The sequence below is a fragment of the Chiloscyllium punctatum genome, chromosome 17 (genome assembly GCF_047496795.1).
Source record: "Chiloscyllium punctatum isolate Juve2018m chromosome 17, sChiPun1.3, whole genome shotgun sequence".
Lineage (NCBI taxonomy): Eukaryota > Metazoa > Chordata > Chondrichthyes > Orectolobiformes > Hemiscylliidae > Chiloscyllium > Chiloscyllium punctatum.
In genome coordinates, this window is record NC_092755.1 from 45,192,253 (window position 1) to 45,219,079 (window position 26,827).

Genomic DNA, 26,827 nt, shown 5'->3' on the forward strand with positions numbered 1-26,827 from the left:
TTCAGGATTTCCTTACGGTTAACATGTTGGCAGTTAGGAAGGCAAATGAAATGTTGACATTCATTTCAAGATGGCTGGATAAACTGCTGAAGCTGTATAAGGCTTTGGTTAGAACACATATGGAATATTGTGAGCAGTTTTGAGTTTAAGAAAGGGTGTCCTGGCATTGGAGGAGTTCCAGAGGAGGTTTACAAGACTAATCTCAAGAACAAAGGAATTTTGATGTGAAGAGTGTTTGAGAACTCTGGTTCTATAGTTACTTGAGTTTAGAATGATTGAAGCTTACAGAATACTGAGAAGCTTGGAAATGGAGTGAGATTTCTGCTGGTAAGAGAGACTGAGACCCAGGGAACACTAGGGCTAAAGCTGCTCACACATAAAGACAGTGGCTGTGAATTGAAGTTACCCGAGCCCCAGCTGCTGGCTTGAGCTGGTTCAGCTTTGAGGGACGACATATGGGAAGAACAATAAGATAATCCTAAAGGTGACCTCAGAGTGAGCCTGTAGTGGAAAGACACCACTTTCAGATGAGCTGAGGAGCCAACAAGAAAATGAAGGATTTCGATGGACCATCAGCAAAAATTCTGGAAAGCATCCTTTGCAACGTGCAACCCCATATTTGGGTTTGGTGAAGCGACTCAACACTTGGAAGACTGGTGGGCCAGTCTGAGCTTCTATTCTGGGATATTAGCTTTTATTTTGCTGACTGAAGTGGGAACATCAAGCTTAGTGGGTGGTGATGAATTGCATGCTTGCTGATAACCTTTTTCTCACAAATGGTGTGAATTGTACGCCTGCTTTAACTAAACTAAGAAAGGTCGTGGTTAATTGATTTTGACTCGACCCTTGTCCTGTTTGTGTCAAACCAACTACTGGGCAACAACAGACTCAGGGTGAAAGGCGATCCTTTAGAACTGAGATCTGGACAAATGTCTTCAGTCAGAGGCTGGTGAATCTGTGTAACTCATTGTTGCAGAGGGCTGTGGAGCCCAGGTCATTGAGTGTCTTTTAGACAGGGATAGATAGATTTTTGATTGGTCAGGGGATCAAGGCAGGATGTTGAAGGCAGGAGAATGGGGTTGAAAAACATAGTATCCACAATCGAATTGTGGAGCAGACTCAATGGACCAAACAGCCTAATCCTGCTCCTTAATCTTCCTCTCTTGTGGTGTATTAAGGTGGAGAATCAATCGTGATCATGTTGAATGGTAGAGTGGGCTCGATGGGCCAAATGGCCTACTCCTGCTTTTATTTCCTTTATTTCTATCGTAGTTTCATGGGATATGATAACAGAGCACTTAGACAATGTCAACAGTTTTAAACAAAGTCAACACAGAGTTTGAAAGGCAAATGAGGTTTGAAGACCAACTTTAGTTTTTTGAGGGAGTAACTGGTAGATAAGTGAAAACTAGTAAATGCTTGTATTTGGATTTTCAGAAAGCCTTTGTTAAAATCCAAATAGGAAGTTAATGTTCACATTTCCTGGTCCATATCCAGGTGCTGGCAGATGGGACTAGATTGGGTTGGGATATCTGGTCAGCATGGACAGGTTGGACCGAAGGGTCTGTTTCTGTGCTGTCCATCTCTATGACTCTATTTGATGAGGTGGAACATACTGACATGCACTGAGAATAGATAAACTGACAGAAACTGCTTTTTTTATCAGGTTAAGAGGCAACAACTAGTTGAGACCTCAGCAGTCAGTGCTTAGACTTCAGCTGCCCACAGTATACAGAGAAATCTCGATTATCCAAATGACTGGGGTGGGGAATATTTTGTTCAGATAATCGAATTCCATATAATCGAATGCCGGATGACACAGTTTAACCAAGCATCGGGACCTTGTGATCTTGCTCGGATAATCAAGTGCTGGATAATTGAGGTTCCTCTGTATATCATTGATTTGGATGACAGAATCAAATCCAAAAAAAAAACAAAACAAATGCAGATGCTGGAAATCAGAAACAAAAACAGAAATTGCTGGAAAAACTCCGGCATTATCTATAGAGAAAAAACTGAGTCGACATTTTGGTCCAATGGCCCTTCTTTAGAACAGATGGCAGCGAGGAACAGGTTGGCATTCACGCAGAAGATGTGGTGAGACAGGATGTTGTCTGGGAACAGTGGCCTGTTAAAGTGGTCGACAATTGGAAGCCAAGAGTATGGAAGATGGGAACCCAGCTAAGGGTCCTGACAACAATGGTGCTGGGGTATCTTTGGTTAAGCAAGAAGGTGGACATTTTGGAGGCCCCCTTGTCAAAGTTGGCATCACAAAATTGATATGATGGAGGCGGAGGAGCTGGGAGAATGAAATGGAGTCATTACAAGAAGGATGGTGAGAGGATGTACAGTCAGGTAACTGTGGCAGTTGGTGGGTTTGTAGTGGATATTGGTGGCCAGCCAATCACTAGAAATGGAACCAAAAATGTTGAGGAAGGAAAGGGGCAGCACAGTGGCTCAGTGGTTGGGATTCCTGCCTCACAGTGCCAGGGACCCGGGTTTGATTCCACCCTGTGTAGAATTTGCACATTCACCCTATATCAGCGTAGGTTTCCTTCAGGTGCTCTGGTTTCCTCCCACAGTCTAAAGATGTACAAATTGGGTGGATTGGCCATGCTAAATTGCCCATAATGTCCAGGGATGGGTAGGCTAGGTGGATTAACCATGGGAAATGCAGGGTTACAGAGATAGGGTAGGGGATTGGGTCTAAGTGAGATGTTCTTCAGAGAATCGGTGTGGTCTTTATGGGCTGAATGGTCTGCTTCCACACTGTAGAAATTCCATGAAGGGGAGAAGTCATAGATGGACTAGGTGAAGCTGAGAGCGGAAGTTAATTGGAAGCAAGATAGGTTAATTTTTCCATTTTTGAATGGGAGGGGGAAGCAGCGCTGGTCATGTCATCAATATACTGGAGGAAGAATTGTAGGTGGGGGCCGAAGTTGAATTGGAATAAGGAATGGTCCACATACCACACAAAGAGATAGGCATAACTGCGGGTGCCATGGTCAACCTTTGACCTGAAGAAAGTAAGAGGAGTGAAAAGAGAAGTTGTTCAGAGTGCGATGAGCTTGCCCAGGCAGAGGAAGGAGACGGTGGATGGAGATAGTTCAGGCTTTCTTGTCAGGAAGAAGTGGAGAACCCTGAGATCACCCTGTTGGGGGATGGGGTGGTGGTGAATGTAAAAAAGAGATTGCACAGGCCCATGACATCTTCCCCTGCAATCGCAGAAGGTGTAACACCTGTCAGTTTACTTCCTCCCTCCTCACCATCAAAGGCCCCAAGCACATTTATCGAGGTGAAGCAGCACTTTACCTGCACTTTACTCAATCTGGCCTACTGTGTTCACTGTTCACAATGACATCTTTTCCACATTGGGGAAACAAAGTGCAGAGTGGGTGACCGTTTTGCAGAGCACCTGGCTGCATTCCACATCAACAGACCACTGTGTTCCCTGGCCCACAGCTCTGCCTCAGGCTTGCTGCAGTGCTCCAGCACTTCATTTTCTGCTTGACAACTCTACAACCTTCTGGACCAAATATTGAGTTCAACAATTTCAGAGTTGAGCACTTTCTCCCACCTTCTACGTGAACTCCACATATTACATGGGCTGCTACCACACACAACCAATTGTCAGCTACTAATATTCCCCATTAGCAGCTATTTATTCTTCCAGCCTGACCTTTTATCCCTCCTTTTGTTTGTACAATTGTTTGTCTCTGTCTATTTGGGCTCTAACTCCACCTATTCTTTACTCCTCCCCCTCCCCCTCCCCCCATTACATCTTCTGCATAAATACCAACCTTTTCCTAGCTGTTGTCAATTCTGAAGAAGGGTCACTGGATCCGAAACATTAACTCTGTTTTCTATCCGCAGATGCTGCCAGACCTGCTGAGTTTTTCCAGCAATTTTTAGTTTGGCAAAGTTCCCAAGTTTGCTCCTAACACAGTATCAGGTAGGAGTGAGAGTGGTGAGGAAGACATAATTAGGTGAAGTGAGTTAGTTAAGTTGAGTGATTAGTCAAATACATAGCAGATGCAGTCTAACTTGAATTACTATATCCATTCCAATAGGAAATAGTGATGATGCCGGTGTTGGACTGGGGTGGACAAAGTTAAAAATCACACAACACCAGATTATAGTCCAGCAGGTTTATTTGGAAGCACTTGCTTTCAAAGCACTGCTCCTTCATCAGGTGGTTGTGGAGTATAAGATTATAAGACACAGAATTTATAGCAAAAGTTTACAATGTGATGTAACTGAAATTATATATTGAAAAAGACCTGGATTGTTTGTAAAATCTCTCATTGGCAAAACCAAGCAGAGGCTACAACAACGGATGAATGGACATCGCACAACAATCGACAGACGGGGGTGTTCCCTCCCAGTCGGAGAACACTTCAGCGGTCTGGGACATTTCACCTCGGACCTTTGGGTGACCATCTCTGAATTCCAGATTTATTAACTGAATTCAAATTTCACCATCCATCATGAGATTCAAACATAGAACCTAGTCGGGTCTGCGATGTATGACTCTGTGACTCTATTAGCCTGGGATTTTAAATTAGTTGTCCATTGACATTACCACTGTACTACCGTCTCCCTGTACATTGTAACAGATTTCTTTCAAGCACCTTTTATGTCTTGATTTATAATCTGTCCTACTGTTTAGATACTGTTACAGAGTTGATAAAGTACTCCCATTTCTTACCTCCTCTCCAATTGATTCTTCCTTTTGTTTCTCTGATCTAAGAACATTTCTCAATATCATCACTTATTAACAGAGCTATCCAATGTCATCTTTTCCTTCCTTCTTGCCTTATCATGTTGGGAAATTGCATTGAATTGTTTGGTCTCAGCTGTGGTCACTGTGACCAGGCCTCTGTAATTTATGTTTCTTTATGTTAATTTCTGTTATAAATTCATTCATCTTTTTAGAAATTCTGCGTGAATTTTGGTAGGGACTAATTTTCTTTGTTCTCACCATTTTCCACCGCTTGTTTGCTGGTGCAGTCTTACATTTGCTCTGTGTATTCCCGTTGACTCTAGTAATCATTATTTTAATTGCCATCCTGCAGTATTGCCTTGTATTGTTTTGTTCAACTTTTCAAATCTCCAAACCCAATATTTGATTTAAACATTTTCAACAGCCCTAGTTATATGATTCACTCGGACACCAATCCCAAAGTGGTTCAAGTCAAGGCTGCCCAGGGATACAAATGCTTTTTTCCCCAGTACCTGTGAAGGGGCTCCAAGAATCGAAGCACACTTCTCCCACACAAATCTTTGAGCTTTGCTGAGCTCACCGATCTTATACCTCATGTAAATTTGCTCGTAACACAAACAATAATCCAGAGACTTTTTTACCATTATGCACCTGCTTTTTAATTTAGTCCCAAGCTGTTCACAATGCCTGAGAACTGCTTTCTTCACTCTACTCATTTGTGGGTGCCTGCATGAGGAACACCAACTAGACTCTGAGCTCACTTTCAACAGCAGGGAAATAATATTTATCCACTTTATCATTTCCTGTTACAAATACATTCTTTATGTACCTTCCATTTGAGCATCCCCAATAGCCAATACATGGTCCAATAGTCAGTTTGTTCATCCCTTTGCTTGTCTTTGCTGTTGGCCACACAACCTGTTAAAATATCAAAGTGGTTCGACAATTATTTCTAGCCTCTGACTTCCTGTACCTGCCTGTCTTACTGTCATGCCCTTATCGCTGACCAAGGACATCAAGTCTAAAAGATCTATGCTAAGGAGTGTGACTGCCTCCTGAAACAAAGAGCTGTGATGACTTTGCCTCTCCCTGATGAATCACAATGTTGAAAACATGGACTGTGGTTGGTCAACTCTGAAGCAAAGTTCCTTGATCCGCAATGCCCTCGTGCAGATGTGAATACAATTGATCAAGGCAATGTCCATCAGCTCCCATATGCTACAGCTGCAGCACATCACTGGTCTGACATACATATTTCAATTTATTTTCCTAATTAGCATCCTAAGTCATATGCTCATACGTAATATACCAATGAGCATCAGTCTCTCATTTTATTCAACTCCCAATTGACCATTTTCCGAGAGTTCAGTATCCAGTCAAAGTTGGACTTCTCTGCTACATACTTCATGTTTCTGTGAAATCTCTTGTATTTATACAAATTGAAGTTGCAATATTTTTTGCAAGGTTTGTAGCTCAGGTTGAGATTTAGGGCGTAGGTTTGCTCGCTGAGCTGTAGGTTTGATATCCAGACGTTTCATTACCTGGCTAGGTAACATCATCAGTGGCGACCTCCAAGTGAAGTGAAGCTGTTGTCTCCTGCTTTCTATTTATATCTTTCTCCTGGATGGGGTTCCTGGGGTTTGTGGTGATGTCATTTCCTGTTCGTTTTCTGAGGGGTTGATAGATGGCATTTAGATCTATGTGTTTGTTTATGGCGTTGTGGGTGGAGTGCCAGGCCTCTAGGAATTCTCTGGCATGTCTTTGCTTAGCCTGTCCCAGGATAGATGTGTTGTCCCAGTCGAAATGGTGGCTTTTTTCATCCGTGTGTAGGGCTACGAGGGAGAGAGGATGATGTCTTTTTGTGGCTAGCTGGTGTTCATGTATCCTGGTGGCTAACTTTCTTCCTGTTTGTCCTATGCAGTGTTTGTGGCATCCTCGCATGGAATTTTGTAGATGACGTTGGTTTTGTCCATGGGATGTACTGGGTCTTTTAAGTTTGTTAGTTTTTGTTTGAGATTGTTGGTGGGTTTGTGTGCTACTAGGATTCTGAGGGGTCTTAGTGGTCTGGCTGTCATTTCTGCAATTTCTTTGCTGTATTGTAAGGTGGTTAGGGTTTCTGGCTGTGTTTCTGGCTCTAGTTCACCAAGGAGGAAGAAACTGACAACAAACTCGCATTCCTGGGCGTCACAGTCGAAAGAAAGGACAACAGAGAACTACAAACCTGCGTATACAGAAAACCGACAAAACACTGACCAAATACTCAACTACACCAGCAACCATCCCAACACACACAAACGAAGCTGTATCAGAACACTATTCCAACGAGCCACCAAACACTGCAGCACAGACGAACTATGCAAAACAGAGGAGAACCACTTGTACAACGTATTCAAGAAGAATGGATACTCAAAAAGTACAGTGCACAGATTCCTCAAGAACAAACCACGACAAGCAGACCAAACACAGCCAGAAACCCTAACCACCTTACCATACATCGAAGAAGTTTCAGAAATGACAGCCAGACCTTTTAGACCCCTCGGAATCCTAGTAGCACACAAACCCACCAACACTCTCAAACAAAAACTAACAAACTTAAAAGACCCAGTACATCCCATGGACAAAACCAACTTAAAAGACCCAGTACATCCATGGATAAAACCAATGTCACCTACAAAATTCCATGCGAGGATGCCACAAACATTACGTAGGACAAACAGGAAGAAAGTTAGCCACCAGGATACATGAACACCAGCTAGCCACAAAAAGACATGATCCTCTCTCCCTCTAGCCCTACATACGGATGAAAAAAGCTACCATTTCGACTGGGACAACACATCTATCCTGGGACAGACTAAGCAAAGGCATGCCAGAGAATTCCTAGAGGCCTGGCACTCCACCCACAACGCCATAAACAAACACATAGATCTAGATGCCATCTATCAACCCCTCAGAAAACGAACAGGAAATGACATCACCACAAACCCCAGGAACCCCATCCAGGAGAAAGATATAAATAGAAAGCAGGAGACAACAGCTTCGCTTCACTTGGAGGTCACCACTGATGATGTTACCTAGCCAGGTAATGAAACGTCTGGATATCAAACCTACAGCTCAGTGAGCAAACCTATACCCTGAAGTTCCAATAATTTCATTCAGCCACTAATGTAAAGGGAACCAGCTTTGGCTTTGTACTTAATTATAACAAACACCAGTAATTTAGGTTTATGACAGACTAAAATCTAAAAATCTAGAATTGACTATTACAGTTAGGTTAAATACTGAATGCAAGCTTGACTACATTATAGAAACAAATCAAGCATTACAACGTCTTCACTTACCACCTTTCCAGTGTAAATCAATTGACATTATTACATTTAGACACTGACTTGCATGCTATTTACCTATGTGTAGCTCAGTGTTACGTTTTTATGATTTTCTTATTAAGTACCTTAAGATTTTTAAATTATACTAAAGGTGTTATGCAAGTATTTGTTGTTGTTGATACACTTGAATGGAATAGGAGAGAGAAGGAAAATTCATATTTCAGGTCCATGGTTCTTCATGGTTGTGCTTGGGAATTTTAATGCCTTTAAGACAGGTATTAAAAGGAGATGGAGAGTATTATATTCAGCACTGACTTCAACAATTTCCTTTTGCCATTTAATCTCCCCTACCTTCCAGCATATCACTGACTTTGGGGGTGGGGGGGGAGGGGGGGGAATCGGGGTAATGGGAAAGTGGCAGGAGAATGGGAAGAGAAACATATCAGCCATAAAATTGGCAGAGTAGTCTTGATGAGCATAATAAGGTAAAAACAATGACTGCAGATGCTGAAAACCAAATACTGGATTAGTGGTGCTGGAAGAACACAGCAGTTCAGGCAGCATCCAACGAGCAGCGAAATCGACGTTTCGGGCAAAAGCCCTTCATCAGGAATGCCCTAATTCGGCTCCTACATCTTATGGTCTTATGGTCTTTCCATTGTTCTTTTATGTATAATAATTCCCAAGTTTTGAGAAGATTTGTAGCTCAGGCTGAGGTTCTGCATGTAGGTTTGCTCGCTGAGCTGGAGGGTTCATTTTCATGAAAATTAACCTTCCAACTCAGCGAGCAAACCTATATCCATAATAATTCCCATATTTGAAAATCTCTCATTCTTAATCAGCCTTTGCACCTGGGGTAATGTACATTTTACCACTTTATTTCTTCTCTTTGCAGTTAACCTGCTGACAATTATGATACTCTCTCAGCAAAAGTGTGGTCTCTCCAAATGTATCACTTACTACCTGGTTGCCATGGCATTGGCAGATCTGCTGGTCATTATCCTCGACCTGATATTAAGACACATTCCAATTGTTTATGGAGAACACTTTCATTTCCTATTTTCCATTCCACTGTGTAACATTCATGCTGTTCTGATATATGCCGTCAATGACTGTTCTGTCTGGTTCACTGTCACCTTCACATTCGATCGCTTTGTAGCCATTTGTAGCCAGAAGCTGAAAAGTAAATATTGCACTGAGAAAATTGCAGCTATGGTTCTGGGAATAGTGACTATGCTGATATGTTTAAAGAACATTTTCTGGTACTTTATGTTCATAGGACAATATTTGCTGATGAATGTCCCTTGGTTTTGTGATATTGCAGGGGATGTTCAGTATTCGCAGATCTGGGTGTCAATTGAATTCCTCCATAACATTCTAACCCCATGTGTCCCATTTGTTCTGATTCTGCTGCTCAATGTTTTTACTGTCAGATACATCTTAGAGGCCAGCAGAGCCCGCAACAGACTCTGGGCTCACAGCATTGTTGAGAGTCCCAGAGACCCAGAGATGGAACGTCGAAGGAAATCCATCATTTTATTATTTGTCATCTCAGCCAATTTCATTGTATTATGGGCAATGTTAATGTTTTATTCAATATGGTACCGGATGTGGGATTTGGGATATAATTCTATGTGGATAGATGACTATGTCCTGGAGCTGGGCTTCATGCTGCAACTCCTGAGTTGCTGCACAAACACTTGCATTTACGCAGTGACCCAGACTAAATTCAGAGAACAGTTCAAAAATATGCTAATATATCCTTTTGTCCAAATTGCTCAACTGATTTATTGATGAGAAGAACTGAACACATGAGAGTTGGCAGAATTTGCTTGTTTTAATTCATGTTCCCAGTAAAGACAGGATCTATTTTCCCATGGTGGCAGGGAGTGAAGTTTTGTTCTGATTTTTGTGTGCTGCCAGGAGACTGGAAATGGTCCTGTTTCTCATGGGGAGTGAGGACTGGGGACTGGGGAATGGGGAGTGGGGAGTGGAATAGGACTGCTCCGCAAGATTTCCCAGAGTAGTGTCCAAGGTCCAATATCTTCAGCTGCTTCTTCAGTGACCTGTCATGAGTCAGAAGTAAGAATCTTGACTGATAATTGCACTGTTCAGCCCCATTCACAACTCCTCAGATGTTGAAAGAACAAGATCTGGATAGCTTCAGCCTGACAAGTGGCAAATTTCATTTCTGCTGCATGAATTGCCAGGTGATGACAATGACAAGAGCGAGACAGATTCTAACCATCGCTGAAAGACATTCAGTTGCATTATTATTAAGTTCTCTCCTGTGGCAAATTTCTTGCCTCCACCTCCTGACGATACAAGCAGACTGGCTGTGTGAGACCCATTGCAAGTCCATAAGAGGAGCAGAGTTAGGCCTCTTGATCCATTGAAGCTGCTCCCCCATTCGATCATGGCTGGTATGTTTCTCAGCTTAGTTCTCCTGCCTTCTCCCTGTAATGTTTAATCCCCTGACTAAACTCTTTCTTAAGTACGCTCAAGGATTCAACAACCCTCTCCGTCAATGATTCCAGAAATCAACTCCCATCTGGCTAAAGAAATTCCACCTCATCAATAAAGGGTTGTCCCATCACTCTGAGGCTGTACCCTAGTCTTACTTACTGCTGGAAACACTTCCTTCACATCAATTCGACCCAGGCCTCTTATTAATCATAGAATCATAGATTCTCTACTTGCCATTTGGCACATGACATCCACACCAGCCCTCTGAAGAGCATTTCACCCAGACCATGCCCTACCTGTAACCTTGCATATCCTATAGATAGCTTACAAAACACTGGACACTACAGCCAAACCAATTAACCTGCACATCTTTGAACTGTGGGAGGAAACCCATGCAGACACAGGGAGAATGTGAAAACCACACAAATTGTGAGGCAGCCGTGGTAACCACTGAGCCACTGTACTATCCAGTGCTGTAATTTTCAATCAGATCCCCCTTCATCCTTCTAAACTCTATTGAGATTGGACCTGGTATTCTCAATCGCTCTCATACGCAAGCTCTTCATTCCTGGGATTATTGTTGGAAAACCCCTCTTGATCTTCACCTAATGCCAGCATATCCTTCCTTAGATCTGGGTCTCTCATTTTCTGGGTTTCTGTTAATGCAGAGAGTCAGACAATGTTCTGGGGATCTGGGCTCGAATCTTGACACAGCATAGAGTGAAATTTGAATTCAATTTTTAAAAAATTAGAATTAAGATTCTAATCCATTGTCAGTTATCAAGAAACACCCATTTGGTTCATTAATGTCCTTTAGAGAAGGAAACTACCATCTTTACTTGGCCTGGCCTATGTGTGACTTCAGGCCCACAGCAACGTGCTTGACTCTTAGTTTAGGATGGGTGATAAATGCTGCCTAGCTGGCAATGTCTTCATCCCTAATAAATAAAGAAAAGAAAAAATTTGGGGCCCAAAACTGCTCACAATATTCCAAATGTGATCTGACTAGAGCCATATATATCTTCTTGAGTTCTAACTCTCTTGAAAGGAATGCTAATATTGTGCCTGCCTTCTTAACTACCAGGTAAAAACAATGACTCCAGATGCTGGAAACCAGAGACTAGATTAGAGTGGTGCTGGAAAAGCACAGCAGGTCAGGCAGCATCCAAGGAGCAGGAAAATCGAAGTTTCGGGCAAAAGCCCTTCATCAGGAATAGAGGCAGGGTGCCTGCAGAGTGGAGAGATAACTTCTTAACTACCAACTGATCCTGCATGTGAACCCCAAGAGAATCCTGAACTGGGATTCCAAAGTTCCTATGAGCTTCAGTTTTCCAAAGCCTTGCCCTATTTAGAAAATAGTCTATTCCCCCATCCTGTCCCAGTTCTTCGGCAACCTTCCTCAAAACTATCTGTCCCTCCACCTATCTTTGTGTCACCTGCAAGCTTAGCACGAATGCCCTCAGTTCCCTCATCCAGATCAATGATGCTGCCTGACCTGCTGTGCTTTTCCAGCACCACTCTAATCTAGACAATAAAATGAATAGGTTTGGCCCCAACTTCACCTGCAGAACCCGACTAGTCAGTGGCTGCCATCCTGAAACTGAACCCTTCAGCCCTCTCTCCACCGCTTGCCAATCACCCAATCTTCTATTGAGACTGTATCTTGCCTCTAACCCCACGGCCCCTTACCTTATTTAGCATCCTTCTCTGTGGTACCTTATCAAAGGCCTGTGGAAAGCCAAATAGATCATGTCTACTAGCTCCCTTTTGTCTGACTTGCTTGTTACCTCCTCAAAGAATTCGAACAGCTTTTTTTAAATTTCAAAAATATAAGAATTCTAACAGCCTTGTCAGACGTGAGCTCTCATTGACAAAGCTTTGTTGTCTCAGTCTTATTTTACCACGGACTCCCACGTACGATGCAGCCTCATGCTGAAGGTGACCAGTGTAAAGAAGGCAGGCAAAATTGGAACCTTTATGTAAATGCTCTTCATTCATACAGCAGCTAAAGCTCACAACAAGAATTCCTTAACCACAGCTAAGCCCTCAGCCAGCTCACAAAGAGCTCGTTCCTCCTGAGCTTGAACCCACTGAATTTGCGTTTGCAGCTATGTCATTGGATAAGCCCAAATTGCCAATTGTTGCCCTCAACTGTTATCATTGATCTTTTCCTCATAACACTTCACTCTCTGTTTGTAACCCAGCGCTTTGCTTCTATCATCTACAATCCTCCCATCATCAGTCTGGAGCCTGTAGTAGGGAATCTCTCACCTCTAACCCTAATATGTTCAGTCAAACCTGCCTTCTATGTTCCTGGAGCTTCCCTCCACTCTTGTCCTACTCTCATGTGCCCTTGACTCATGCTCAGACACTGATAACCTACCCTCTGTCAAACTGCACCTGCCCTCTCAGTTTGAACTCACCTGGCTGAATGTGGACTCTTTTGTGTGATGCAACTGCTTCCCTTAGACACACGTTGGATGGGATTGACCTCTCCTTCTAGACTGTATTGAAACAGCCTCACTTACTCTATGTTGTCTTTGTACTTTGTAGTTTAATATACTGCTGAATAAGTATAGATGCACAATCCTTTGTCTGAAATTCCAAAATCTGAAAATCTCCGAAAACCAAAATTCTTTTGTAGAGTGTGGAGCATCTGCTGAGTACGTGCTGAGGTGACCCAAATCCACACCCACTCGAACCACATCACCCGCCTATTCACACGTGGGGCTGCTGTGAGGTAATTTTCTTTTATTTCACTGTGAAAATATCATTTATTCCAAAATCTGAAATATTCCAAATTCCGAAAAACAATTGGCCTCAAGGATTTCAGATAAAGGATTGTGTAGCTGTACTTACTTTGATGTACATTATTGTGTGTACAATGTAATAGTGATATACTAATTAGAATAACGTTATTCAGAAAATAACATGGGTATGAAGTGCTCTGCTTGAATACTGTCACTTTTCAATAAAGAATCCTCCATTGAGATTATTGTTTCTGTTAAGAACCAATAGCACAACTTCACCCATTTCCAACCAAAGCCATGTTTTCATGTTTGACCCCTTCCACTTTACTTTTGCCACAACCAATTGCCATGGTCTCAGCATTCTCCTGTTGCCCTTGTCTTTACCTCAAAGTTTAACCAAGATGACCATCCCAGCTGATGCAAATGGCCTTGCAGCAGTCATAAAAAGGGGTTTCCCATTGCTCTCCTGAGTAAGGTTAATTTCAGAGTAAGGTTTAAGGTCCCAGAGTGAGTGGCATGGAGTGACTCAGTGGTTAGCACCGCTGCCTCACAGCACCAGGGACCTGTGTTTGATTCTCACTTTGGGTGACTGTCTGTTTGTACATTCTTCCCGTGTCTCCATGAGGGTGCCCTGGTTTCCTCCCATCAATCCAAAGATGTGTGGGTTAGGTGAATTGGCCATGCTAAATTGCCTGTGGTGTTAGGTACATTAGTCAGGGGAAATGTAGAGAAATGAAGGAATGGGTTTGGGTGGGTTACTCTTTAGAGTATCAGTGTGGACTTGCTGGGCTGAAGGGTCTGTTTCCACACTATTGGGTTTCGAGATCTAAATTGGACAAGTTGCAACTTCATGCATATTTCCCGCCAATGTAAGATGACAAGGAAGCAAATTGTCTCCCTGATTAAGTAGCAACACCCAGTACCCCCAATACCCATGAGGTGGAGTAGGGCATATTCTCAATCTCTCAGGACAATCACAGCATCTCAGAATTGTTATAATGCAGAAGGAGGACATTCATCCCATCATGTCCCGCAGTATACTCCGCATCACAAACCAGCTGCTGATAAAGTGTGGCCCTGGGAAAAGCCCAGCAGGGCAGACAGCATTTGAGGGGTAAGAGATTTGATGATTTGGGCATGACCCTTCTTCAGGGCTGGGGAGGGGGAGGGGGGCTGAGAGATAAATAGGAGGAGGAGATGGGGCTAGGGGCAAGGTAGGTGGGATGCAATAGGTGGGCGAAGGTAGAAGGTGATGGTGATAGGTCGGTGGGGAGGGTGGAGCAGAGAGGTGAGAAGGAAGATGAACAGGTAGAACAGGTCAAGAGGGCAGAGCTGAGTCGGAGGGTTGGATCTGGTTAAATGTTAGAGCAGACTGATTATCCTGACAGCCCTTTTGTATTTTAATGCTGGAGCAGGCTATTTCAGTCTATCTAACCCTTGTCAGCCATTTTGTGTCTTTTAAACATGGGCTGCCCTTACAACAGGTATACAATATATACCAAGCCTGCTCTTCTCTGTAATATATACAATGATGGCTATGCCGTATATGAAAGACAGGGACTGCTGTTGTCTATAATAAAGACAGGGAGTGTTGTTCTCAACACGAAAGTCAGGGTCTGTGGTTCTCGACACTAAAGACAGGGACTGAGGCTCTCAATGCTAAATTCAGCATTTGCTGTTCTCTATATGGAAGACAGGGACTGCTGTTGTCTATACTGAAGACATGGACTACTGTTCTCTATGCTAAAAACAGGGACTGATATTCTCAATAATAAAGTCAGGGACTGTTATTATCAGTAGTAAAGACAGAGAGTGCTGTTCTTTACATGAAAGACAGTGTCTGTTGTCCTTGAAAATGAAAACAAGGACTGCTGTTCTTTCCACAAAAGACAGGGACTGCTGTTCTCTATATGAAAGGCAGGGACTGCTGTTCTCAGTCTGAAACAGAGATTGCCATTCTCGCTACTAAAGGCAGGGAATGCTGTCCTCTGTATAAAAGGCAGGGACTGTTTCTCTCTATGCTGATTCCTGAAGAAGGGCTCATGCCCGAAACGTCGATTCTCCTGCTCCTTGGATGCTGCCTGACCTGCTGTGCTTTTCCAGCAACACATTTTCAGCTCTGATCTCCAGCATCTGCAGTCCTCACTTTCTCCTGTTTCTCTCTATACCAAAGACTGAGAATGCTGTCCTCTATAATAAAAACAGGAACTCCTGTTCTCTACAATAAAGCCATGAACTTCCATTCTCTACAATAAAGACAGGAACTGCTGCTTTCCACAATTTGCATAGGGACTGCAGATTTCCACAATATCTGCAGGGACTGCTGTTCTCTCCAAACAAAAGACAGGGATAGCTGTTCTCTATACTAAAGATGGGGATTGCTGTTATTGATAATAAAGACAGGGACTGCTGTTCTCTATTAAAGCCAGGGACTGCTGTTCTCAGTACTAAAAACAGGGACTGTTGTTCTCTATTAAAGACAGAGACTGCTGTTCTCAATATTAAAGACATGGACAGCTGTAATCAATCATAAAGACAGGGACTGCAGCCCCTCTAATGACAGCACTGACCGGTCTTCACTGTGATACATACAGAGACTGTTGTTCTTGACACAGAAGACAAGAACTGCTATTTTTGGTACTAAGGACGTGGACTGTTGTTCTTGGTATGAAAGACAAGAACTGCGTTCTCTATATGAAAGACAGGGACTGCTGTACTCGACAATAAAAACAGGGACTGCAGTACACTACAACAAAAACAGGGAGTGCTGTTCTTCATAATAAAGACAGTGATTGCTCTTCACTGTAATACACACAAGGCCTGCTGTTCTCAACAATAAATTGCAGTTGTCTACAAGATACATTGGGACTGGTAGTCCCCATAATATCCACAGTGACTGCTGTTCTCTATAATGATGACAGCAACAGCAGTTCTCGACAATAATGGCTGGATTGTTGTTCTTAATAATAAAGGCAGGGACCGCTGTTCATGATGCCATGTCTGGGACTGCTGTTATCTATACCAACTGTTCCCTATGATAAAAACAGGGACTACTGTTGCCTGTGATAAAAACAGGGATGAATGTAATCTATCGTAAAGACAGGGACTGCTGTTCTCTAAACCAAAGACATGGACTGCTGTTCCCTATGATAAAAACAGGGATTGCTGTTCTCTATACTGTATACTCTATACAGACTGCTGTTCTGTATAATAAGAATAGGAACTGATATTCTTCATAATCAAGACAGGGATTGCATTTTTTGATACTAAAGACAGGGACTGCTGTTCTCAATAATAAAGACAGGGACAGTTGATCTCGATAATAAAGGCAGGGACTGCTGTTCATGGTAATAAAGACAGGGACTGGATTAATCCCCAGGACCTGTTCATGATAATAAAGACAGGAATTGCTGTTCTCAAAAATAAAGACAGGGACCACTGTTCTCGATAATAAAGCTAGAGACTGCTGTTCTCGATAATAAAGACAGGGACTGCTGTTCTCAGTAATAAAGACAGGGACTGCTGTTTTTGATAATAAAGACAGGGACTGCTGTTCTCGACATTAAAGACAGGGTCAGCTGTTCCTGATAATAAAAGCAGGGACCGATGTTTTTGATAATAAAGACAGTGACTGCGGTTCTCGACATTAAAGACAGGGATTGCTGTTCTCGGTAATAAGGACAGGGACTGCTGTTCCTGATAATAAAGACAGGAACTGCTGTTCTCGACGAAAAAGACAGGGACTGCTGTTCTTGATAATTAAGACAGGGACCGCTGTTCTCGATAATAAAGACAGGGACAGCTGTTTTCGGTAATAAAGACAGGGACAGCTGTTTTCGGTAATAAAGACAGGGACTGCTGTTCCTGATAATAAAGGCAGAGTCCGCTGTTTTTGATAATAAAGACAGGGACTGCTGTTCTTGATAATTAAGACAGGGACAGCTGTTCTCGATAATAAAGACAGGGACTGCTGTTCTCGATAAAAAGACAGGGACTGCTGTTTTTGATAATAAAGACAGGGACTGCTGTTCTCGATAAAAAGACAGGGACTGCTGTTCTTGATACTAAAGACAGGGACGGCTCTTCTTGATAATAAAGACAGGGACTGCTGTTCTCGATAATAAAGACAGGGACTGCTGTTCTTGATACTAAAGACAGGGACTGCTGTTCTTGATACTAAAGACAGGGACTGCTGTTCTCGATAATAAAGACAGGGACTGCTGTTCTCGATAATAAAGACAGGGACTGCTGTTCTTGATAATAAAGACAGGGACTGCTGTTCTTGATAATAAAGATAGGGACGGCTCTTCTTGATAATAAAGACAGGGACTGCTGTTCCTGATAATAAAGACAGGGACTGCTGTTCTCAATAATAAAGACAGGGACTGCTGTTCTCGATAATAAAGACAGGGACTGCAGTTCTTGGCAATAAAGACAGGAACCGCAGTTCTTGATAATAAAGACAGCGACCGCTGTTTTCGATAATAAAGTTAGGGACTGCTGTTCCTGATAATAAAGACAGGGACTGCTGTTCTCGATAATAAAGACAGGGACCGCTGTTCTCGATAATAAAGACAGGGACTGCTGTTCTTGATACTAAAGACAGGGACCGCTGTTCTCGATAATAAAGACAGGGACTGCTGTTCTCGATAATAAAGACAGGGACTGCTGTTCTTGATACTAAAGACAGGGACTGCTGTTCTTGATACTAAAGACAGGGACGGCTCTTCTTGATACTAAAGACAGGGACGGCTCTTCTTGATAATAAAGACAGGGACTGCTGTTCTTGATAATAAAGACAGGGACTGCTGTTCTTGATACTAAAGACAGGGACGGCTCTTCTTGATAATAAAGACAGGGACTGCTGTTCTCAATAATAAAGACAGGGACTGCTGTTCTCGATAATAAAGACATGGACTGCAGTTCTTGGCAATAAAGACAGGAACCGCAGTTCTTGATAATAAAGACAGCGACCGCTGTTCTCGATAATAAAGTTAGGGACTGCTGTTCCTGATAATAAAGACAGGGACTGCTGTTCTCGATAATAAAGACAGGGACGGCTGTCCTGAATAATAAAGACAGGGACCGCTGTTCTCACTCATAAAGACGGGGACTGCTATTCTTGATAATTAAGACAGGGACCGCTGTTCTTGATGATAAAGACAGGGACTACTGTTCTCAATAATAAAGGCAGGGACCACTGTTCTTGATAATAAAGACAGGGACTGCTGTTCTTGATAATAAAGACAGGGACTGCTGTTCTCGATAATAAAGACAGGGACAGCTGTTCTTGATAATAAAGACAGGGACTGCTGTTCTTGATAATAAAGACAGGGACTGCTGTTCTTGATAATAAAGACAGGGGCAGCTGTTCTCAATCATAAAGACAGGGACTGCTGTTCTCGATAATAAAAACAGGGACTGTTGTTCTCGATAATAAAGACAGGGACTGCTGTTCTTGATAATAAAGACAGGGACTGCTGTTCTCGATAATAAAGAACAGGGACTGCTGTTCTCGATAATAAAGGCAGGGACTGCTGTTCTCAATAATAAAGACAGGGACTGCTGTTCTTGATAATAAAGGCAGGGACTGCTGTTCTCGATAATAAAGACAGGGACTGCTGTTCTTGATAATAAAGGCAGGGACTGCTGTTCTCAATAATAAAGACAGGGACTGCTGTTCTTGATAATAAAGGCAGGGACTGCTGTTCTTGATAATAAAGACAGGGACTGCTGTTCTCGGTAATAAAGACAGGGACTGCTGTTCTCAATAATAAAGGCAGGGACTGCTGTTCTCGATAATAATGACATGGACCGCTGTTCTCGATAATAAAGACAGGGACCGCTGTTCTCGATAATAAAGACAGGGACTGCTGTTCTCGATAATAATGACAGGGACCGCTGTTCTCAATAATAAAGACAGGGAGAGCTATTCTCAATAATAATGACATGGACAGTGTTCTTGATAGTAATGTCAGAGACTGCAGTGTTTGGTACTAATGCTGGTATTGCTGTTAGTTGTACTAAAAACAGGGACTGCCGTTCTCTGAACAAAACACAGGGACTGCAGTCCTCTGCAATAAAAACAGGGTGTGCTGTTCTCTCTAAAACAAAAGACTGGGACTTGCAGCCCCCTCTCATACCAGCAGGAGCTGCTCTTCTCTGTATTATTCACACGGTCTGCTGTTCGAAACAATAATGACCGGAACTTTCTTTTCCCACAATGAAAAAAGGGAATATAAAAATAAGCACTACTGCACTTAGGTGGTAGTGTGGGGGTTAAAAAAAAAACCAGGAGAAAAAAAAAAATGAAAAAAGGGAATAGCCGTTGCTCAGGAATCCGCACCTCCGTACTCGCGGGTTCGAGTGGCTGTCGGAGGGGAGGGCCGTGGCGGCGAGGGCGACCAGGGTCGGGGACGTGCTGGGTGCCGGGGGCCTGGGCTGGACGCTGCCGCAGGACATAGCTCGCAGGGCAGCGGTAGACGTCCGGTACGTGGCCACCGCCATCCGACGCCTTAAAACGGCGGTGCTCGGACCCGACGTAGTGCACCGGTTGGAGGACGCTCAGGTGTGCGGTGGGATCCCGTCCGCGCTCACCCCGGCCCGGACGGAATTTCACATTGGCCCCAAGGTCCCGTACTTCCCGCGGGAGCCTGTGCCCCACAACCGCGGGAGCCTGTGCCTCCGGAATTTTAATTTTGTTTCTTTCAAAGATGTGAAAGGAAGGCACACCGTCCACCTCTTCTCCCTCATCCACCGTCTGGACACGCCTTGGCGTGCCCATTTACCACCGGGCGGTGGGGATCCCCAGTGGAGGGCTCTCTACGCGGGAGTCCTCCCCCTTTCTCTCGGGGATCTGGGGTGGAGGGTGCTGTACGCAGCAGTCCCCTGTAACCGCAGATTGCGGTGGTTCACGGACTCCCAGCCCAACTGCTTGTTCTGTGGCGCTGTGGAGTCCGTGGACCATGTATATATTCGGTGTGGGCGTTTGCACTCCCTTTTTGATTTTCTTAGAAACCTTCTCCTCTGCTTTTGGCTGCACTTCAGTCCCACGCTCCTGATCTTCGGGCACCCGGTACGGAGGAGGGAGGGCAGGTCCGAAGACCTCCTCGTGGGTCTGCTCCTGGGCCTGGCCAAACTGGCCATCAACAGGTCCAGGCAGCGGGCCGTAGAGGGGGTCGTTAGGGCCGACTGCCTGCCCCTCTTCCGGGGTTACGTTAGAGCCCGGGTGTCCTTGGAGAAGGAGCACGCGGTGTCCACCAACACCCTGGAGTTGTTCAGGGAGAGGTGGGCGCCGCAGGGAGTGGAGTGCATTATTTCCCCCTCCAACTCTATTTTGATTTAGTCCCTACCCTCCCCTTCACTGTTTGATCACACAGCATTGCCCCTTGATGTGAAAGGCAGTGCTTGTCACTGGCCACTCGGGTGTTTTTCATATCTTCCTGGTGGTGGAAATTGAATAAAGATTCGCGCATTTTGTGTCTTTCACTGTGTCTCACACCTGTACACACACACAAAACAAAAGAGAAAAAAAAAGAAAAAAAAAGGGGAGTTACGTTAGGGCCGGGGTGTCCAAAGAAGAAAAAAATGAAAAAAGGGAGTGCTGTTCTTTATAAATTACATTGGGACTGGTGGTCTCCATAATATCCAGTTTGGCCAGGCCCAGGAGCAGACCCACGAGGAGGTCTTCGGAGCTGCCCTCCCTCCTCCATACCGGGTGCCCGAAGATTAGGAGCGTGGGACTGAAGTGCAACCAGAAGCAGAGGAGGAGGTTTTTAAGAAAATCAAAAAGGGAGTGCAAACGCCCACACCCAATATATACATGGTCCACGGACTCCACAGCGCCACAGAACAAACAGTTGTGCTGGGAGTCCGTGAACTACCGCAATCTGCGGTTACAGGGGACTGTTCTATATATCTGGATTAGTGGTGTTGGAAGAGCACAGCAGTTCAGGCAGCATCCGAGGAGCTGTAAAATCAACGTTTCGGGCAAAAGCCCCTCATCAGGAATACAGGCAGAGAGCCTGAAGGGTGGAGAGATAAGTGAGAGGAGGATGGGGGTGGGGAGAAAGTAGCATAGAGTACAATGGGTGAGTGGGGGAGGGGATGAAGGTGATGGGCCAGGGAGGAGGGTGGAATGGATAAGTGGAAAAGGAGATAGGCAGGCAGGGCAGAGGAAATGACCTCGGAGTTGCAGTGGGAGAGGGACTCCCTGAGATTCTTGTAGAGAGAGGAGGAAAACGTCTTCAAGGCAGGCATCCTTGCAAGAGGGTTCGCAGTAGGGTTAAAATCAACTAGGTAAAAACAATGACTGCAGATGCTGGAAACCAGATTCTGGATTCGTGGTGCTGGAAGAGCACAGCTGTCAGGCAGCATCCGAGGAGCAGTAAAATTGACGTTTTGGGCAAAAGCCCTTCATCAGGAATACAGGCAGAGAGCCTGAAGGGTGGAGAGATAAGTGAGAGATGGCTGGGGGTGGGCAGAAAGTAGCATAGAGTGCTGTCCTATATAACGGTGTTCTCTACAATAAAGGCCAGACTGCTGTTTTTAATAACAAAGACAGGGTCTGCTGTTCTTCATAATCGAGACAGGGACTGCAGTTCTCTCCACTGAAGACAGGGACTGATGTTCTCTACTCGAAAGACAAGGACTGCTGTTCTCTATATGTAAAACAAGGACTGCTGTTCCTGATACTGAAGACAGAAACTGCGCTTTTCTATACAAAAGACAGACTGCCCTTCCTTATAACGAGAGAACAGCTGTTCTCGATACTGAAGACAAGGACTGCTGTTCTCTGTACAAAAGAGAAGCCTGCTGTTTTCTACAATAAAAACAGGGACTGCAGGACTACAATGAAAACAGAGAGTTCTGTTCTCTGTAATAAAGACAGGCACCGCTGTTCTCGACATTAAAGACAGGGACTTCCATTCTCCATAATAAAGACAGGGTCTTCTGTTATCTACAAGAACAGGACTGGTGGTCTCCATAATATTCACAAAGACTGCTGTTCTCTACAATAAAGACAGGCACTGCTTTTCTCTACAATAAACACAGGGACTGCTGTTCTCTACAATAAACACAGGGACTGCTGTTCTCTACAATAGAGACAGGGACTGCTGTTCTCGACAATAAAGACAGGGACTATTGTTCTCTACAATAAAGACAGGGACTGCTGTTCTCTACAATAAACACAGGGACTGCTTTTCTCTACAATAGAGACAGGGACTGCTTTTCTCTACAATAAAGACAGGGACTGCTGTTCTCTACAATAAACACAGGGACTGCTGTTCTCTACAATAGAGACAGGGACTGCTGTTTTCTACAATAATGGTCAAACTGTTGTTCTTAATAACAAAGACAGGGGCTTCTGTTCTCTACGTGTAAGATAGGGACTGTGTCCTCTACATGAAAGGGAGAGATTGCTATTCTCTCCACAATCGACAGAGACTACTGTTCTCTGCACTAAAGGCAGAGACTGTGCTTTTCTCTACTGAAGAGAGTGATTGCTGTTCCTGGTAATAAGGAGACGAGCAGCTGTTCTTGATACTAAAGAGGGGTTCTGCTGTTTGTTGTACTAAAAACACAGATTGCTGCTCTCTACACAAAACACAGGGGCTGGTGTTCTTGGTTCGAAAGACAGTAACTAATGTTCTCAATAATAAAGACAGGACAGCAGCTTGCTACAATAAAGACAGGGATTGCTGTTCTCAGTACTAAAAACATGGACTGCTGTACTCTGTTACTAAGGACATGGACTGCATTTCTCAATCATAAATATATGGACTACTGTTCTCTATAATAAAGATAGGGACTGCTGCCCTCTCTAATATCAGCAATGACTGATCTTCACTGTAATCTGCACAGGGACTCCACAATAAGGACAGGGACTTCCATTCTCTACAATAACAACAGGGATGATTATTCATTACAATAAATACAGAAACTGTCGTTCTCTACCAGATACATCAGGGCTCCTGGTCTCCATAATATCCACAGGACTGTTGTTCGCAATAATGAGGACAGGGACTGCTGCTTTTTGAATTATAGAATCCCTACAGTGTGGACACAGGCCATTTGGCCCAACAAGTTCACAGTGACCTATTCCCCTGCCCTATTACTCTCCATTTACCCCTGGCTAATGTATCTAGCCTACACATCACTGAACACTATGGACAATTTAGCACGGTCAATTCACCTAACCTACACATCTTTGGACTGTGGGAGGAAACTGGAGCACCTGGAGGAAGCCCATGCAGACATGGGGAGGTTGTGCAAACTCCACACAGACACAGGGTGCCACCTGTGAACACCTATACTTGCTGCATGAATGCCTAAGGAAACAGGAGCTACCGAAATGTCTTCAATACAAACTTCCCCTTAACACCCACTAGCCAAATGAATAGCAGAGCAAAATGGCCACAGAATGCTTAGAGAAATGATTAAGCCCACAACAGGCTCCATTAATACAACCAGAGGATTTCACGGCAATAAACTTTACTCACTAACGTGACAGACCATGAGTGGACAGACACAGTATGACGAGCCATAGACATTAGACAGCAGCAAACATGGAAAATGAGAAAACTAGACCTGCAGAGAAAACGAGACAAACTCACACGAAATAATAACACAGACAACACAGAGCCATGGATAAAAAACTTATCTGACTGACCCTTAACAGGCATTGAAAAAGTCATCTTAGTAAGAGGGTTCAATTACAACTTCCAGGATGTGGACAAGAAAGATTTTTTAGCAGCATTAGAAACAACACTGAAAGACAACAAACTCACAGAAGAAACTCAGCAAACCATCAGACACACAGTCACACCTGCATTATCCCCATAACCCTTAATTCCCCTACCACACAAAAACCCACTAAACCATGCCTTGAATATATCTAATGAAGCTGCCTGTCCTGTTTACTTGCTATGGGTAAAGAATTCCATAGATTTACTACTCTCTGGGAAAAGTAGTTCTTCTTCATCTCTATTCTAAATCTACTGCTCCTGATCTTGAGGCCATGTCCCCTTGTCCTAGTCTCACCCACCAGCAGAAACAACTTGGCTGCCTCTATCCTATCTATGGCTTTCATAATTTTATATGTTTCTATTAGATCCCTCTCATTCTTCTAAATTCTAGCGAGTACAGTCCCAGGCGGCTCAACCTCTCCTCATAGGGTAACCCCCTCATCTCTGGAATCAATCTGGTGAACCTCCTCTGCACCGCCCCCAAAGCCAGTATATCCTTCCTCAAGTAAGGAGACCAGAACTGTGCACAATACTCCAGATCGGCCTCAGCAACAGCTTGTACAATTGCAGCAGAACCTCCCTGCTCTTAAATTCAATTCCTCTAGCAATGAAAGCGAATATTCCATTTGCCTTCCCGATTACCTGCTGCACCTGCAAATCAACTTTCGGCGATCTGTGTACGAGCATTCCTAAGTTCCTCTGCACATCAGCATGCTGCAATCTTTCAACATTTAAATAATACTCTGACCTACTATTTTTACTTCCAAAGTGGATAATCTCACATTTACCAACATTGTACTCCATCTGTCAGACCCTTGCCCACTCAGTTAACCCATCTAAATCTTTATGCAGACCCTCCACATCCTCAGTACAGTTTGCCTTATTAGTGTCATCAGCAAACATTGGATATGTTACACTCTGCTTCCTCTTCCAAATTATCTACATATATCATGAACAGTTGCTGTTCTCAACACTAAAGGCAGAGACTGCTGTTCTCTATTCAGAAGACAAGAACTGTTGTTCTCTATACACATGACAGGGACAACTGCTCTCTATACTGAAGACAGAGACTACATTTTTCTATTCTAAAGACTGGATCTGCTACTCTCAATAATAGACAGAGGGAAAGCTGTTCTTGCTACTAAAGACAGGGACTGCTGTTCTCAATGAAAAAGATGGGGTCTACAATTCTCGATGCTAAAGTCAGAGACTACTATTCTTAGAAGTAAAGACGGGGATTGCTGTTCTCGAAAGAAAATAGAGGGACTGTGGTGCTCTATACTGAAGACAGGAGTTGCTGTTCTTGATATTAAAAACAGCAACTGCAGGCCTCTATGTGCAAGACAGGGACTGCTGTTCTCTCCACTAAAAACAGGGACTGCAGTAACCTGTCACAAATACAGGGACTGCAGCTCCCTCTAATAATAACTTGGACTGTTCTTCACTGTGATATGCTAGGGACTGGTACTGTCAACATCAAACTCAGAGACTTTCACTCTTGACATTAAAGACAGGGACTGTTGTTCTGTATACTATAGAGTGCAGTTCTCTAATGCATTCCGTTCTCTACAATAAAGACCGGAACTGCTGTTTTCTGCAATATACATTAGGACTATCGGTCTCCTTAATATCCACAGGGACAGCTGCTATCTACAAAAATAAACAAGAGGCACAGCCGTTCTCAATAATAAAGACAGGGACGGTTGTTCTCAATCATAAAGGGCAGCACAGTGGCTTTGTGGTTAGTACTACTGCCTCACAACACTATGGTCCCAGGTTCGATTCCAGCCTCGGGCGACTCTGTGTGGAGTTTGCACATTCTCCCCATACCTGTTTCCACACTGTAGGGAATCTAATCTAATCATAAAGACTGGAACTGCTGTTCTCAATCATAAAGACAGGGACTACTGTTCTCGATAATAAAGAACCGGAACTACTGTTCACGATTTAAAAAAAACGACAGGAACTACTGTTCTCGATAATAAAGAACAGGAACTGCTGTTCTAAATCAAAAAGACAGGAACTACCGTTCTCAACAATAAAGACAGGGACTGCTGTTCTCGATAATAAAGAACAGGAACTACTGTTCTCAATCATAAAGACAGAGACTGCTGTTCTCTGTATTTATACTAAAGAGAGGGGCTGACACTTTTGAGACTAAATTCAGGGACTGCTGTTCTGTCCCATTAAGTCAGTGACTACCGGTGTTTATACTAAATACAGTGCCTGCGGTTCTCTATATAAAAAAGACAGGGACTGCTCTTCTCTAAAATAAATTGCTGTGGTTGACCGCACCTTTTAAGAATGACCAGGAGACGCAGAGAATTCTTCAAGATGAGAAGCCTGTATTTGCAAACAAAAGCTGTGACCGCCAGAGAAGTCATCCCTGATTGTTCCCCAGCAGTGAGAGTACTCTATTGTTTATATTTTTCTAAAAGCCATGCTCGATCCACGTTACATTAGCATAACCAATCACACTAAGCCTACATTATTTCCCCATTAACCAATCAGACTCTGCCACAACCTTCTTCTGGATTGCTGCAGTTCATCACATTGTGCCATGGTCATCTTTCTTCACCTTTTGTCACCTGACAGGCCGCAGTCATACAAGGCTGACTCGAGCACGCAACCCAGACCTTACACTTGCACAACATCCCAGCACGTAGGGGAGATTTCATACAGTACACTCAGTCTTACTTTCTAGTTAGATACTCATATTTACTACAAAAGACAATGGCAACTGATCTCAGCAATAGAGGCAGGACTGCTGTTCTCCATACTAAAGACAGGGACTGTTGTCCTCAATCATAAAGACAG

At 43.7% G+C, this 26,827-nt stretch overlaps 1 long non-coding RNA gene across 1 annotated transcript in view; it reads right to left on the reverse strand.

The window, feature by feature from the left end:
• The window catches only part of LOC140487677 (uncharacterized), a 44,951-nt gene extending 18,587 nt beyond the window's left edge, over window positions 1-26,364 (reverse strand). The window contains exons 1-2 of the long non-coding RNA XR_011962862.1: window positions 26,306-26,364; window positions 5,553-5,641 (exon numbers count right to left, since the gene is read on the reverse strand). This is a non-coding gene — a long non-coding RNA (uncharacterized lncRNA). The remainder of the gene's footprint in view (window positions 1-5,552; window positions 5,642-26,305) is intronic.
• Between the last annotated feature and the right edge of the window lie 463 nt (window positions 26,365-26,827).